Raw genomic sequence first — 15,075 nt, forward strand, 5'->3', positions numbered from 1 at the left:
TAAGCCAAAAAAAGATAGAATTACAGTCAACAGCCAAGTTGGAAAGGTAAGAATTTGGCTGAATAATACATGGAAGCCGTTTTGAATTCTCATACTGAGTAAAAAAGCCAATTAATGCCTGCCTTGCTCACTAATCTGCTTATATTCCCAACACCTTTCCCATGAAAGGAAGTGTGGCAGGAGATGTAATTTATCCATCTGAATGCATGTGCAGCAGGTTTACTGCTCAAGAAATGTTAGTGGTGTAAGGAAAACTTGAGGTAAAATATAGTTGTTTAAATGTATTTATTTTAGTTGGTAATAGTGAAAACATGGTAGCCATTTCTACTCATAACCAGGTAGTAAAACTGTGCCTCTTTAGCCTCCAAGTGATAATAATAATAATTGATTGAGCCCCTGGTAGGAGCCACAGATGGCATGAAATGCACAGTTTCTTGCTTCATCTACCAAGAGAGATCAGTACTGTTTTGTCCATTTTGGAAAAGAAGAAACTGAGGTTTCAGGACATGAAGGGACCTAATGAGGACGCGGATGAGTTCAACCCCTAAGTCTGACTCCAAAATTCTTCTATCACATCCGAATGCCTGTCATCCGGCTCTGGATGAATCTAGGCAAGACAGCTGAACAGGCGAAGATTGGGGCAAGAGAAAACTTATGTTAAGCCTGTCTTGAAAAATCTGGGGTCCGCGGAAATAACTCCTACAGATAAAGTCAAAGTCAAGTGTTCCTCAAAGAAAACCTTGCCACGAATATTATATCAAGAAAAGAAAGACACAGGAGTTCCCGTCATGGCACCGTGGTTAACAAATCCGACTAGGAACCATGAGGTTGCGGGTTCGATCCCTGGCCTTGCTCAGTGGGTTAAGGATCCAGTGTTGCTGTGAACCGTGGTGTAGGTTGCAGACGTGGCTCGGATCCCATGTTGCTGTGGCTCTGGCATAGGCCAATGGCTACAGGTCCAATTAGACCCCTAGCCAGGGAACCTCCATATGCTGCAAGAGCAGCCCAAGAAATTGCAAAAAGACCAAAAAAAAAAAAAAAAAAAAAAAAAAAAGAAAGACACAGTAAATGTTTTGACTCTTCGAATCTACCTCCCACTTATGAGCTGTAGCCAGGAGCTGGTACACCAGAGGTGAGGTCAGATGCTACAACAAAGGGGAGGGGTGAATGAAGCCCGAGGGGCACAAGGCCAGTCCCTAATCCAAGGTAAGTTTTGAATTATTCATATTCCATAAACAACTAAAACGCCTGGGTGGGATCAGCATTAGAAAAAAAAAAAAAAAGATTATTGTAAAGGATAGTATTAAACTTTTGAATGCCTTTTCTAAAATTTTTTTAATTTTTTTATTTTTAGGGAGAATTGCAATGATTTTTAATTTTTATTTATTTATTTTGCTTTTTAGGCCACACTCGCGGCATATGGAGGTTCCCAGGCTCAGGGTCGAATCAGAGCTGGGTTGCTGCCGGCCTATACCACAGCCACAGCAATGCCAGATCCGAGCCTTGTCTGTGACCTACACCACAGCTCGTGGCAATGCCGGATCCTTAACCCACTGAGCAAGGCCAGGGATCGAACTTGCAACCCCATGGTTCCTAGTTGGATTGTTTCCGATGCCCGAGACGGGAACTCCTTGAATGCCTTTGTTAGGAGACTGGGTTTATGAATAATCCGGTTCTTCTCACTGTTTGTCCCAGACAGAAATTGCCGGAAACTGACTTGGTTACATCTTCCCCTAAATCTATAAACACTGAGGCTTTACTGTGTCTAAGGGCCTTTGGGATACAAAATCCCAGTTTATCCTCGTTAAAATCCTTTTTGATTCCCATTTCATGGACTGGGAAACAAACTCGAAGCTTCCATTCAGCGCCTGTGGGTGCTCATGGTCGGTCGTAGGCTGATTGTATGAACTCGGAACCTTTCTGGCTTAAGGGTACAGGTCTCCAGGGTGCTCAGACCTTCCAACACCGCCCCCCAAATCCCACCTCTGCTCTCTTCTGCAAGGAATTTTCTTCCCTTCTACTCTTTGCCTCTCTTTACTTGCCGATTTATACTAAGCCTCCAGTCTCAAAGTTTTCTCCCTAAAACCGGCTTTTTCTCACCCCAATTAGAACAATCTCACCTATTAGTGTCTGTCTTCTAGAAGCCAGTTCTTTCCTTTTATAGCGTAGTTATAGCATTATAGATTGAATTGTATATGCATTTATCGCTTGTTTTTCACACCGCAGGCTCCACAAGGGCAGACACCTTCACCACAATGTCCCTAGCCCTTGGCCACGGGTAATTAGAACTCAAAAGTCACAATAAGTAATCCTGAAAAAATGAATCATGGATGAATGATTTTGGAGGCCTAATTATAAACAGAGTATTGAAAGGTAATTACAGGAGATCCCTGGTGGCTCAGTGGGTTAAAGATACGGCATTGTCACTGCTATGGCTCAGATCACTGCTGTGGCATGAGTTTGAACCCTAGCCTAGGAACTTCTGCATGCTGCGGGCGCAGCCCAACAATAAAAATAAAAAAATAAAATTAAAAGGCAATCACTCTTATTGGAAATGTACAATGGCGCAACCATTGTGGAAAGTTGTGTGTCGGTTTCTTTAAAAACTAAGCATGGAATTACCGTATGATCCAGCATTTCCACTTCTGGCTATATATCCCAAAGAATTGAAAGCAGGGGCATCAAGAAATACTTTTTCCCCCACATATTCACAACAGCATTACTCACAGTAGCTCAATGGTGGACACAACCCAAGAGTCCATCCACAAATGAATGGATAAACAAAATATGGTGTGTACATACAATGGAATATTATTTAGCCTTTAAAAAAAAGAGGAGCGCCCTTTGTGGCTCAGCAGTAACGAACCCAACTAGTATCTATGAGGAGGTGGTTCAATCCCTGGCTGTGGATTAAGGATCCAGCATTGCAGTGAGCTGTGGTGTAGGCTGGCAGCTGTAGCTCCTATACCACCCGGAAGGAAGGAAGGAATTCTGACTCACCTGGATGAGCCTTGAAGACATTTTGCTAAGAGAAATAAGCTAATCACAAAAAGACAAATACGGTATGATACCAGTCAAATTCGTAGACACAGAAAGTAGAAGGGTGACTGGCAGGGGCTGGGGGAGGGGGAAGTGGGGAGTTACTGTTTAATGGGTATGGAGATTCAGTTTTACAAGATGGAAAGAGTTCTGGAGATTACACAATAATGAGAATGTTCTTCATACCACTGAAGAGCACTCAAAGATGGTGAAGAGGGTAACATTTTACATTGTGTGTCTTTTACCACAACTGGGGAAAAGGCAATTACAGAGTGATGGTTGCCCAGCTATGCACATTTATTAAAAATCGCTGCGGGAGTTCCAATCGCGGCTCAGCAGAAATCAATCTGATTTGTATCCATGAGGACACAGGTTCAATCCCTGGCCTCGATCAGTGGGTTAAGGATCTGGCATTGCCATGAGCTGTGGTGTAGGTTGCAGATGCGGCTCGGATCCCGCCTTGCTGTGGCTGTGGCTGTGGTATAGGCCAGCAGCTACAGCTCCGATTAGACCCTGAGTCTGGGAACTTCCATGTACCTCGGGTGCAGCCCTAAAAAAAAAGACCAAAAAAAAAAAAAAAATCGATGAAGTGTACACTTACAAAGGGTGAATTTCTTTTTTCTTTTTTCTTTTTTTTTTTTTTTTTTTGGTCTTTTTAGGGCTGCACCCATGACATATGGAGGTTCCCAGGCTAGGGGTTGAATCAGAGCTACAGCTGCCGGCCGACACCACAGCCGCAGCAACACGGGAACCAAACCACATCTGCAACCTACACCACAGCTCACAGCAATGCCAGAGCTTATCCCACTGATCGAGGCCAGGGATTGAACCTGTGTCCTCATGAATATGAATCAGATTCATTTCTGCTGAGCTACGATGGGAACGCCACAAAGGCCTAATTTTATATGTAGAGCATATCTCAACGAAGCTGTTTTTAAGAAGGTGATTAGACATTTGGTTGTCCCTATGATTGAAACAGGCTATAATTACGTGCGTGTGTGGGTTGTTTGTTTTTTCCTATGTGGGATTCCCGGCATCTTAAGTTTGAAAAGACGGAACTGGCAAGGCTGGCATCCATAGATCACTGTCTGCAACTGCAAAAGTACTGGCCTTTCTGAGTCTCTAATTATTCATGCCAGGAAATGGCCAAGGGGACCAATGGATGTGGTAGCTGCTGCTGCTTTAATTTGGGAAATTAAGTTTGGATTCGGGAAATATAAAGAGTGGTTTTTTCTCAACATGGACCAACCTCTTGGAGGCTATGGACTTTCATCGATTTGATATCTGCCTGCCTCAAAGAGAAGGCTTTATATGTCTGGAAACAACTGTTCAAATCTAGAGATTTAGAAGTTGAGCTAAAATTGCTTCAGAAATCATGCTTGTAATTCACTAGGAGTGCTTTATTATGGGGCCAAATGTCCACTTTTCTGAGTGTCCTGGCCCAAAGCCCTTCCATTGGAATGATTTATAATTGCAAAGTCTGGCTAATTGCAATAATCACCACTTAACTGAGGATATGCCCCCCCCCTTTTGATATCTCTCTGCTTGTTGCCATTTTATCAATCCCAAATTGGTATTGAACAATTTCTAGCTCTAATTAGTCTTTCCCATTAATATATCTGCTAATATATTGACGCCCACACTGTGTTTTCCAAAAAAAAAAAAAAGAAAGAAAGAAAGAAAAGAAATAAAAAAACGTATAACTATTCCAACAAGTTCATTAAAACGGGACTGAAATGGAATTCCCGTCGTGACTCAGTGGTTAACGAACCTGTCTACTATCCATGAGGATGTGGGTTCGATCCCTGGCCTCACTCAGTGGGCTAAGGATCCAATGTTGCCATGAGCTGTGGTGGAGGTCGCAGATGTGGCTCAGATCTGGTGTGGCTGTGGCTGTGGCGTAGGCTGGCAGCTGTAGCTCTGATTCGACCCCTAGCCTAGGAACCTCCATGTGCCGTGGGTGCGGCCCTAAAAAGACAAAGGACAAAGCCAACAAACAAAACAAGCAAACAAACAAAAAAACCCAGGACTGTATTGTCAGAAATGAGAATTTCTCCTACAGTTTCTTCTGCAGAAGAGGAGAAGGACTAGGAATGAAAAAGTTGACGGGACTGGGTTTTTCTGTCCCTTGGTCTCTTGACCCACTCCCTAGCCATGCTGGTCTTTAGGTCAATCTGTGGCACTCACAGGCTCTAGGGAATGTTGATTCCCTGAGTCCAAGCCAGTGGTCCTCAGTGGGGGGCAATTTTACCTCCTCCCCCACCAGGGGACATCTGGTGAGAGTGCCACTGTTATATCGTGGGTAGAGGCCAGGGATCAGGCTAACATCCTACAGTGCCCAGGACCCAAAGTGTCAACAGGGCTGAAGCTGAGAAACGGGTCCTTACAGCTAAGGATTTCGAGGCCATATTAGCATCTACCTAATCCTTTTTTTTTTTTTTCAATAGTAAAATACTTTCTAATAAAACTAAGTACTAATCACAATCAAATCCTCTTATTTTCTATAGAGAACAAACTCGGGGTTACGAGTTGGGGAGGAGATGAAGGAGGGGGAATAGAAGAGGAGGGGGTTAAGAGGTACAAACTATTATGTATAAATAAACTACAAGGACATACTGTACAATGGGGGGGTACCTTTAAAAACTGTGAATCACTGCATTGTACACCTGTAACTTGTATAATATTGTCCATCAACTACACTTCAAAAAAAAAAAAAAACCCCAAACCCTGTAATCTTCTCCAGGGGTGCCTTGTTAACCCCCCCACCCCCCCCACCCCCGAGGTTGGGGGGGCGAGGGGCTAAATCAAATCCCCGCTTTCTGGCCTTTTCTCTCAAAGACTGTACAGTCTTATCTTCACTCGTGGGGCTGATGTGAGTAATTTCTCTGCTGCTTCTGCAGACGGAAGACAACATTCTAGCGAACTTTCCTCTGATGTCTCTTCCATGACTACCATAACTTGTATAGAGTCGAGATCAACTGGAAAATACCTTTGGGGGTTCTGTTCATTTCCCTTGGACGGGATACCCCAAGTCTCCTCTGCCTCACGCAACACAAGTCTTCGTCAATGTGTTTTGTCATTTTTCACTGTGGCTGAACCTTTCGTTTCGTTCACTCATCCCAATAGACATTTTTGCGTTGTTCTTAGGACAGGTGACATGTCAGTGAACTACCAGTTCACACAGCGGTGTGCGAATTTTGGATTTCTTTTCTTAAGACCTCACGTCCTGAATCTTGGATTCACAACCCTTCAGAAGCTTTTCCAAAAACACTCCCTTCTTCCTTTATGGGCTCTTGTGCAAGACATGAGCCTCGGTAATGTGAGGGATCGAGCTGAGAGGGTAAAACCATAAACATGCTTATCAGGACATTCGCATATTTCGTAACTGGACAGGAGAAATGTATAGATTTTCAAAAACAAGTTGAAGGTTCAATTGATTGAACAATTTTTCCGCTCCAAACGCGTTCCGTAGCCCTCCCATTGGTAGCGGTTCGGATTCATTCTTTCAACGTCTTTCCTAAAAATTTTCTTGTGCTCTGCCAGTTTTTAATTATCTACCAGACACACACCCTGCCGCCGCCTCCTCCTCAAAAAGTCCCTCTTCTGAACTTGTCTTTTAAAAAATATCACTGAGGAGGCACTTCTGTAAATTTACCTCGAGCGTTCTTTATTATAACAAACCTGGAAGCGCTAAAAGCCCAGCACATGGGAAAGCGGGCTGTCATAAATATCTATCTGTCATTGCAATATAAATTACAATTGAAAATAAACTTGTCAGAGAACTCTGCCCCCCACACAAAAAGTGAGATGGCTAGAGCCAGGCAATTAAGAATGTTAATTGGCACGGAGAGCAAAGCAAAGGAGAGGCATTGTTAGGATGACTGGTCTATAAACACCTACACGGATTTTGCAAAAGGATCATCTTTTGACCATGAAAGGGAATATAAAATGTCCCTGTCTTTGTCTGAGTGTGTGGAGAGATTTTAACTTCTTTTTCTCCGCTCCGACTGCCAGATCCACAAATGACCTGGCTCTGGTGTGGCTACAAAGACAGACGGCGATGAAGCCGTGACAGGGAGAGGAAGCGGGACAAGCAAAAAGAGCAGAAGGAAGCAGAGGCTGAAGAAGCAAAGTACGAGGGGGAGGGTGATAAAGGAAGAGGAAGAAATCAAGTCACCGACAGAGAAGGAACCCAGCTCCTGGGAAACAGAACTAGAGTTAATTAAGCCCAGGGAGGAACAAGAAAGCATTCATCTCGTTTTTGCCCCCCAGGTGATAGGAAAGTTCCTTTCTTTCGGTTGGTTGGTTGGTTTCCCATGTTGGGTATTTGTTTATAGACAGGCCATGCGTTTTGGGCCCCTTGTCACAGTGAACCCAGCTTCCCGTTGGGTGTGTTGTAAACAGAGGAGCCATTTCTTCAGCCCCCCACCCCCGGTCTGAGCACGCCCCTCAAAGTTCAGTTTCTTAAACGTGGCAACATGGACAAGTCCAGGTAGGGGGTCTTGCCTTGGTGATTTCCCTCCAAGCATCTCAATCTCTCCATACCTGCTTCCTTCCCCAGGAAAGGGGGAGACTCATCTCCACGTGGGGCATCACCTCGAAAATTAGAAATGATTTTCCTAAGGCCTCTGGCCTGTGATTGTTGGTGTTCAAGAACCATGGACCACCCTCCTCCTAGAGCAGGAATATTTATCTAAGGTTTCTCAGAATATTAAGTAGATCTGCAACATCCAGGATACTTTGAAGGGCAGGAGGTGTTTCCTGGACCATTCATTCATTCATTCATTCACTTTTCAGAGCCACACCCTTGGCATAAGGAGGTTCCCAGGCTAAGGGTCGAATCGGAGATACACCTGCCGCCTACACCACAGCCACAGCGACGCAGGATCTGAGCCGTGTCTGTGACCTACACCACAGCTCACGGCAATGCCAGATCCTTAACCCACTGAGCAAGGCCAGGGATCGAACCCAGAACCTCATGGTTCCTAGTTGGATTCGTTTCCGCTGCGCCACAAGAGGAACTCCTGGGTGCTGAGAATTTTAAGATGAAGAACTCAAGTGGTCACAGTCTAAAATGAACCCCCAAAGGAGGTACCTTGGGGCTCAGCAGGTTAAGGATCCAGCGTTGTTGCTGCTGTGGCTCTGGTTGCAGCTGTAACACAGGTTTGTCAGTCCTTGGCCTGGGAACTTCCTTGTGCCCTAGGGCCCAGCCAAAAAAACAACAAAAAAAGAACAAACGTCACCACTATTGGGTCAGGCAAAAACGGTGGTCTAGGGCACATGGACTCTGCCTAGTGTGGGGCTGGGGTGGGATGAAGTTGTGAGAGGCGTAGTGAAGGATGCAGCACCTTCTGGACCAGTCACTCCATGACGGAAGGGGCCCTGGTCACCTCACTGCATAAACAAATACCTTTAATATGTGTCACCTAGGAGTGAATGCTGTGGAGACAGTGAAAGCGGGGGCAGAGAGCGTCAGAGGATGCTTTTCTGTGGCGAGATGAGGAAAGACCTCACTGATAAGAAGACATGTGAGCGGCGACATGAAGGAGGCGAGCGAGAGAGCCACACCAGCGTCTGTGGGAAGAGCATTCCTGGCAGAGGCAATGGCCAGTGCAAAGGCCCTGCGGCACTAATGGGTTTGACATGTTTGGAGAACTTTCAAAAGGCCACTGGGGCTGGAGTGGGGTGAATGAGAAGGAAGGGAATGAACACACGACACGGACGGCCTTCGAGATTGCCACTGTAGGCGTCTTCTTTTCTTTTTTTTTGGCAGCACCTGCAGTGTATTGAAGTTCCCAGGACAGGGATTGAACCTGTGCCGCAGCTTCCGCAACGGTGGAGCCTTAACCCGCTACACCACAAGGGAACTTCCATGACTCTAGTTTTTTTCTTTTTTAAAAATATTTTTTCTTATAGTTGATTTACGATGTTCTGTCAATTTCTGCTGTCCAGCCAAGTGACCCAGTTGTTCATATATATGTATATATATCCTTTTCCTCATATTATTATTATTTAGGGGGTGGCGCCCCTGCAGCACATGGAAGTTCCCAGGGTAGGGGGTGAATCGGAGCTGCCACTGCCAGCCTACACCACAGCCACAGCAACACCAGATCTGAGCCGAGACTGTGACCGACATTACAGCCTGCAGCAACACCAGATCCTGAACCCACCGAGCAAGGCTAAGGATCAAATCCACATCCTCATGGACACTAGTCGTGTTCGTTACCACTGAGCCACAGTGGGAACTCCGTTTCTCGTATTATCTTTTATCATGTTCTATCACCAAGTGATTGGATATAGTTCCCTGTGCCATGACTCTAGTTTTTTTTTCCCCAATCAAAAAAAAAAAAGGAGTTCCTGTCATGGTGCAGTGGATAACGAATCTGACTAGGAACCATGAGGTCAAGGGTTCAATCCCTGGCCTCGCTCAGTAGATTAAGGATCTGGCATTGCCGTGAGCTGTGGTGTAGGTTGCAGACTCAGCTCAGATCCCGAGTTGCTATGGCTCTGGCGTAGGCTGGTGGCTACAGCTCCGGTTGGACCTCTGGCCTGGGAACCTCCACATGCCGCCGGAGTGGCCCTAGGAAAGTGAAAAAAAAGACAAAACCAAAAAACAAAACCAAAAAAAACCAGGAGTTCTCGTCACAGCTCAGTGGTTAAAGAATCCGACTAGGAACCATGAGGTTTGCCCAAGAAATGGCAAAAAGACAAACAAAACCTGTGGTAAAAAGTACATAACATGTAGCATCTTAATAACCGTAAATCCCACAGATCAGCAGTATTAACTGCACTTACACTGAAGTGCAACCATCCGTCATCTCCATCACTGTTTTCCTCTTGCAAAACTGAAACTCCACATCCATCAAATAACAACTCCATTTTTCTTTCAACCCAGGCCCTGGCAACCACCTTCTACTTTCTTTGTTTTTTGTCTTTTTAGGGCCGCACCCACGGCATATGGAGGTTCCCAGGCTAGGGGTTGAATCGGAGGTACAGCTGCCAGCCTACACCACAGCCACAGCAATGCCATGTCTGAGCTGCATCTGCGACCTACACCACAGCTCACGGCTACCACGCTGGATCCTTAACCCACTGAGTGAGACCAGGGATTGAACCCACACCCTCATAGATGCTAGTCAGGTTAGTTAACCACTGAGCCACGATGGGAACTCCATCTACTTTCTGTCTGTGCATTTGATTGCTCTGGGTGCTTCACTCAAGTGGGATCATACAGTTATTTGTCTTTTTGTGACTGGCTTATTTCAATTAGCATAATATCCCCAGGTTCATCCATAGGGTGGCAAGGATCCGAATTTCTTTCATTTTTAAGGGGATATTATTATTATTATTGTATCCGTATTATTATTATTATTGTATGCGTATTATTATTATTGTTTGCGTATAGATGCACCTATCAGTAAACATTTGGGTTTCTTCCACCTTTAGCCATTGTGAATAAGGCTCCTATGAATGTGGGTATATAAATATCTCTTCTGATCTGATCCCTGACCCGGGAACTCCATATGCCATGCGGTGGCCAAAACAAAAACAAAAAAAACCCAAGAAAACCTGGGCTTTCAAGTCTTAGCGGTATATACTCAGAAGTGGAATTGCTGGACCATACGGTAATTCTATTTTTATTTTTATTTTTTCATTTTAGGGCCACACGTGCAGCATATGGAGGTTCCCAAGCTAGGGGTTGAATTGGAGCTACAGCTGCCAGCCTACACCACAGCTACAGCAATGCCAGATCTGAGCTGCGTCTGTGACCTACACCATAGCTCATGGCAACGACGGATCCTTAACCCCCTGAGCGGGGCCAGGGATCAAAACTGCATCCTCATGGATACCGGTCAGGTTTGTTACTACTGAGCCACAACGGGAACTCCAATGACTCCTAGATTTTTTTAACCTGAACACCTGGGTGGAAACAAGTGCCGTGTACAGAAATAGGGAAATCTGGAGGACGTCAACATGGCGTGTGTGTGTGTGTGTGTGTGTTAGGGGGAGGGGCGTTCATTGCTCACTCAGCACTTGTTACAGTGGACACGCCAATTATAGATTCAGGTGGAAGGGTTAAACCAGGACTTGGATAGAGCTGTCTGGAGTTCAGGGGTGACACCCAGGCCACTGAGACATCAGCATGGGTAAGATTGTCTTTGACGCCTTGGGACTGGTTGTGATCCTGTAGGCAGTGACGGGAGAGGCAGGAACAAGGGTGAAGATGAAGCCTGTGGAACTTTGGGGTTTAAAAGGGGGAAGTTGAGGAGTTCCTGTCATGGCTCAGCGGTTAACAAACCTGACTAGCATCCATGAGCCCTGGCCTCGCTCAGTGGCTTAAGGATCCGATGTTGCCGTGAGCTGTGGTGTAGGTCGCAGATGCAGCTCGGATCCTGTGTTGCTGTGGCTGTGGTGTAGACCAGCAGCTACAGCTCTGAACCTCCATATGTCATGGGTGAGGCCGTAAAAAGCTGCTGGCTGGCCTGGGCAACACAGAGACGGCCAGTCATCAAGAGAGACTCCAAGAAGGCCCAGGGGCAAAAGCTGATGGGAAAGGGTTGGAAAGAAGTGGGGGGAGGTGGTGAGTAGAGTGAACCCTTTGGAAGATGTTTCCTGGTGAACGGGGGAGTGGGGGGTGGTGGGGGGTGTGTGCGGCAGAGCTTCAGAGCAAATGTGAGTTTAAGCGGGATGTTACAGCAGGTGTTGGATGACCAGGGGAAGAGGCGTCCTCGATAATGGGAACAGGAGAGAAAGGAAAAATTACAAAGCAGTGATCTTGGAAGGTGCTGGCTTAGGATATGGGACCATGGAGTTGGCCCATAACCGCAGAGAGGGAGAATATTTGGGTCAGGAGGAGTGGGCTGATTGAACTTGGGAATGAGAGGGCGTCCTCCATCGACAGACTCCATGTCACGGAGACGAGAAACAAGGGGCAGGAGGGAAGCGAGCGGTGCGTGGGAGGAGAGAAAAGAGGGGTAGAGCTTCCAGGAGAGACGGAGGTGCCTGGGAGAGGGAGCTGGGGCGGGTGGCCACTGGACGGTGGCGGGTGCCTGCGAAGCCCGTCCTTGGTTGTGAGATTTCCCAGCCTTCTTTAGCTGTTCCCACGCAGGTGCAGAATGGGCGAAGGGCTGGTTCCCCGAGAACGGGGTTTTAGCCAAGCAAGTCCACAAAGAGAGCAGGGGCATCCGGGGTGAAGGTGAAGGGTATCATGACGGTCCAGAGAACCCGAGCCTCATAGCAGGGGAAGCAGGTGTAGGGAAGGGAAATGAGAGGCAGTCAATGGGGAGGTTATGGACTCGGGGGTCCGAGGAGCTAGAAGAGTACCAAGTGATGGTTGGAGAGAGAGATGCTTGCTCTTGAGCTGCTGGAGGAGATGTGGTTAGTGGCAATGAGGAGAGTCTGAGCTCGGGGGTGTGGACCAGATCCCCACCAGAGGGGCGGGCCAGGAAGGGAGCAGCTGGGAATCAAAAGGTTCTCCATAGATATGGAAACTGTCAGGAAGCATTGCAGGTGAGTGAAATCCTGAGTCAGGTAACAAAATCTTCAAAAGCTGAGCAGCAGGGGCTCTGGGGTCTGCAGAGGATGCTGTGAGGCAGGGCTGTGGATAGGGGATCCTGAATGGTTTGAGGAGAGGAGAGGCAACGAGCTGCAGGGGGACAGGGTGTCAGAAGGAAAGAGCCACCCCCTGTGGGGGCTGGAGGGGAGGCTGTGTCCCCTGGGAGAACCCAGGGTCAGGCAGAGCAAAATGACACAGGGATATTTCAAGAAAAGGGTGAAGATAAAGGAGATTCTTGCCACGAAGGATCGGAAGGCCCTGGGGGAGGATGGGGCTGGAGAGTGGGGCGAGAAGCACCTGGGTTTAGGGACTCAGTTATTAAGGGCCGGGCGCTGTCCGAACCACCGCTCTAACCACTGGGCATGTATTTCATCATTCACCCCATGGGCAGTTACGACTCCTATCATACCTATTTTCCAGGGGAGCAGATTGAGGTACAGGAAGGTAAATGACTTGCCCAAGGTCTCACAGGCATAGGCCAACTTTCGTTTTTAATTTTCTTCTTCTTTTTTTTTTTTTTTGGCCTTTTTAAGGCCAAACCCGTGGCATATGGAGGTTCCCAGCCTAGGGGTCCAACCAGAGCTGTAACTACTGGCCTACATCAGAGCCACAGCAACACCAGATCTGAGCCGAGTTTGAGACCTACACCACAGCTCACAGCAATGCCAGATCCTTAACCCACTGAGCAAGGCCAGGGATCGAACCTGCAACCTTATGGTTCCTAGTCAGGTTCGTTACCCACAGAGCCACGATGGGAACTTCAGGCCAAATTTCAGAACTAAGCAAACTCCTCAGGACCTTATAAGGCGTCAGCAAACCACAGACCGAAGCCCAAACCCAGACTGCCGTTTGGTTTTGTGTGACCTGTGGACTAACAACGGACTGTGCAGGGGGACATTCGCCATCGCCCTGAGGATACAAAATATTTATTTTTTTATTTTTTGGCTGTGCCCACGACATGCAGAAGTGCCCTGGCCAGGGACACTTCTGAACCCGAGCCACAGCAGTGACAACACCAGGTCCTTAACCCTCTGAGCCACTGGGGAACTCCCAGAAAATTTACTTTAAACTCCAAGCAAGCAAAATGCTAGCCTCCAAAGGAATTGCATTTTTCTTATTCATAGACCTATATTGAAAAAAACTACAATCAAGTATTGTTATTATATTTTGAAGTTTGTCAATAGAAAATTTATTTTCTCTTGTGTGTTTGCCTCAAACACTTATTATCCTCAGGTTTGCCTCTCGGTTCCCAAAACCTAAACATTTTTTGGGTTTCTTTGGCTGCACCCATGGCGCATGGAAGTTCCCGGGCCAGGGATTGAACCCTCGCCATAGCAGTGACCCGAGGTGCTCCGGTGACACCACCAGATCCTTTAACTGCTGGGCCACCAAGGAACTCTCTAAAGTATTTCTGATAATGGAAAAAAATTTTTTTTAATCATTTTAAAAGTTAATAAAACTATGACTATCCAAGAAAAAAAAAAAATTCTATCTGGTCCTTTATGAGACATTGTTTGCCAAGCTCTGGATTCTATTCACATCTTTCTCGTGGAGGAAATACTGAGCCACGTTAGTCCTTATTATTGATGCTCTTAGTCTCCTCATCAGCACCTCATTCACAGGACTTCAGACAAGCTGGCTGGAAGGCATCTCAGAAGTGGTGTCTCTAGATGTGAAATGAGTGAGTGAAGGCATGAATGAGGGGCTGGGAGCAGTGAAGGAGGCTAGCATGGGGGTGGGGGAGCCTTGATAGCATCTCTCAGCAGGACAGAGACACATCAAGATAGGGAGGGGCAGAAGCCAGTTTGGTTTCAGAAATGTCGGAGGTGAGAGTTGATTCGGTCAGCATAAACCCGGAGAAGCTAACTGAATCTAAGCCAATCCACCATTGTCTTCCGTATCTGACCCCTGACCGAAAATTCCATAGCTATGCAGAAAGCCCTGTGTACCTCTGGGATATTTTTATAGGGCGTAGAAATGAACCGGGTGTGATGGGAGTGGGGGTGGGGAAAAAGATTCTGGAAGGCTGTTCCTCTGAGAAGCGTTCATCAGGAAAGACCAGTATTTAACAGGTCCCAACTAAATTAGAGACGAGATGCTGAGGTCCTGACATATTTTGCTCACAATTCCGAGAAAGAGGTATTATTGTTCCCATTTTGCAGATGCAGAACCAAGGACGGGAATGGCTGTGGCCTGTCTCAGGGCACACCCGTCGGAAGCCACCGACCCAGGCTTTCTATCAGCTCGTCTGCCGGCTGGTCGTCTCTATGCATCTTCATGAAACCCATGTGCAGGCAAGGTGCAAGGCCCCATGATTCAGCAAAGAAGGGCCTGTCTTGGGGTGCTCCTGTCCCAGACAGGAGACAAGTCACCGATGCACAGACACACAAATCCGTGCGGGTTGTTATGTGAGTCGAGAAGGGTAAGATAATTAGAGTGACCGGAGACGGAGGCCCGGCGCTGAGTTGGGAAGTTCATGG

General features: G+C 46.8%; 1 non-coding gene across 1 annotated transcript; it reads right to left on the minus strand.

The window, feature by feature from the left end:
• Positions 1-7,353: 7,353 nt before the first annotated feature.
• Positions 7,354-7,488, minus strand: LOC146395376 (small nucleolar RNA SNORA11). Its single transcript, XR_014832995.1, has one exon. It is a non-coding gene; the product is annotated as a small nucleolar RNA SNORA11 (small nucleolar RNA).
• Between the last annotated feature and the right edge of the window lie 7,587 nt (positions 7,489-15,075).

Source organism: Sus scrofa, chromosome 17, assembly GCF_054392235.1.
Source record: "Sus scrofa isolate SSC_HxYL_T2T_F1_AM1 chromosome 17, Sscrofa_HxYL_maternal_Yorkshire_Landrace_v2.0, whole genome shotgun sequence".
NCBI classification, from domain to species: Eukaryota; Metazoa; Chordata; class Mammalia; order Artiodactyla; family Suidae; genus Sus; species Sus scrofa.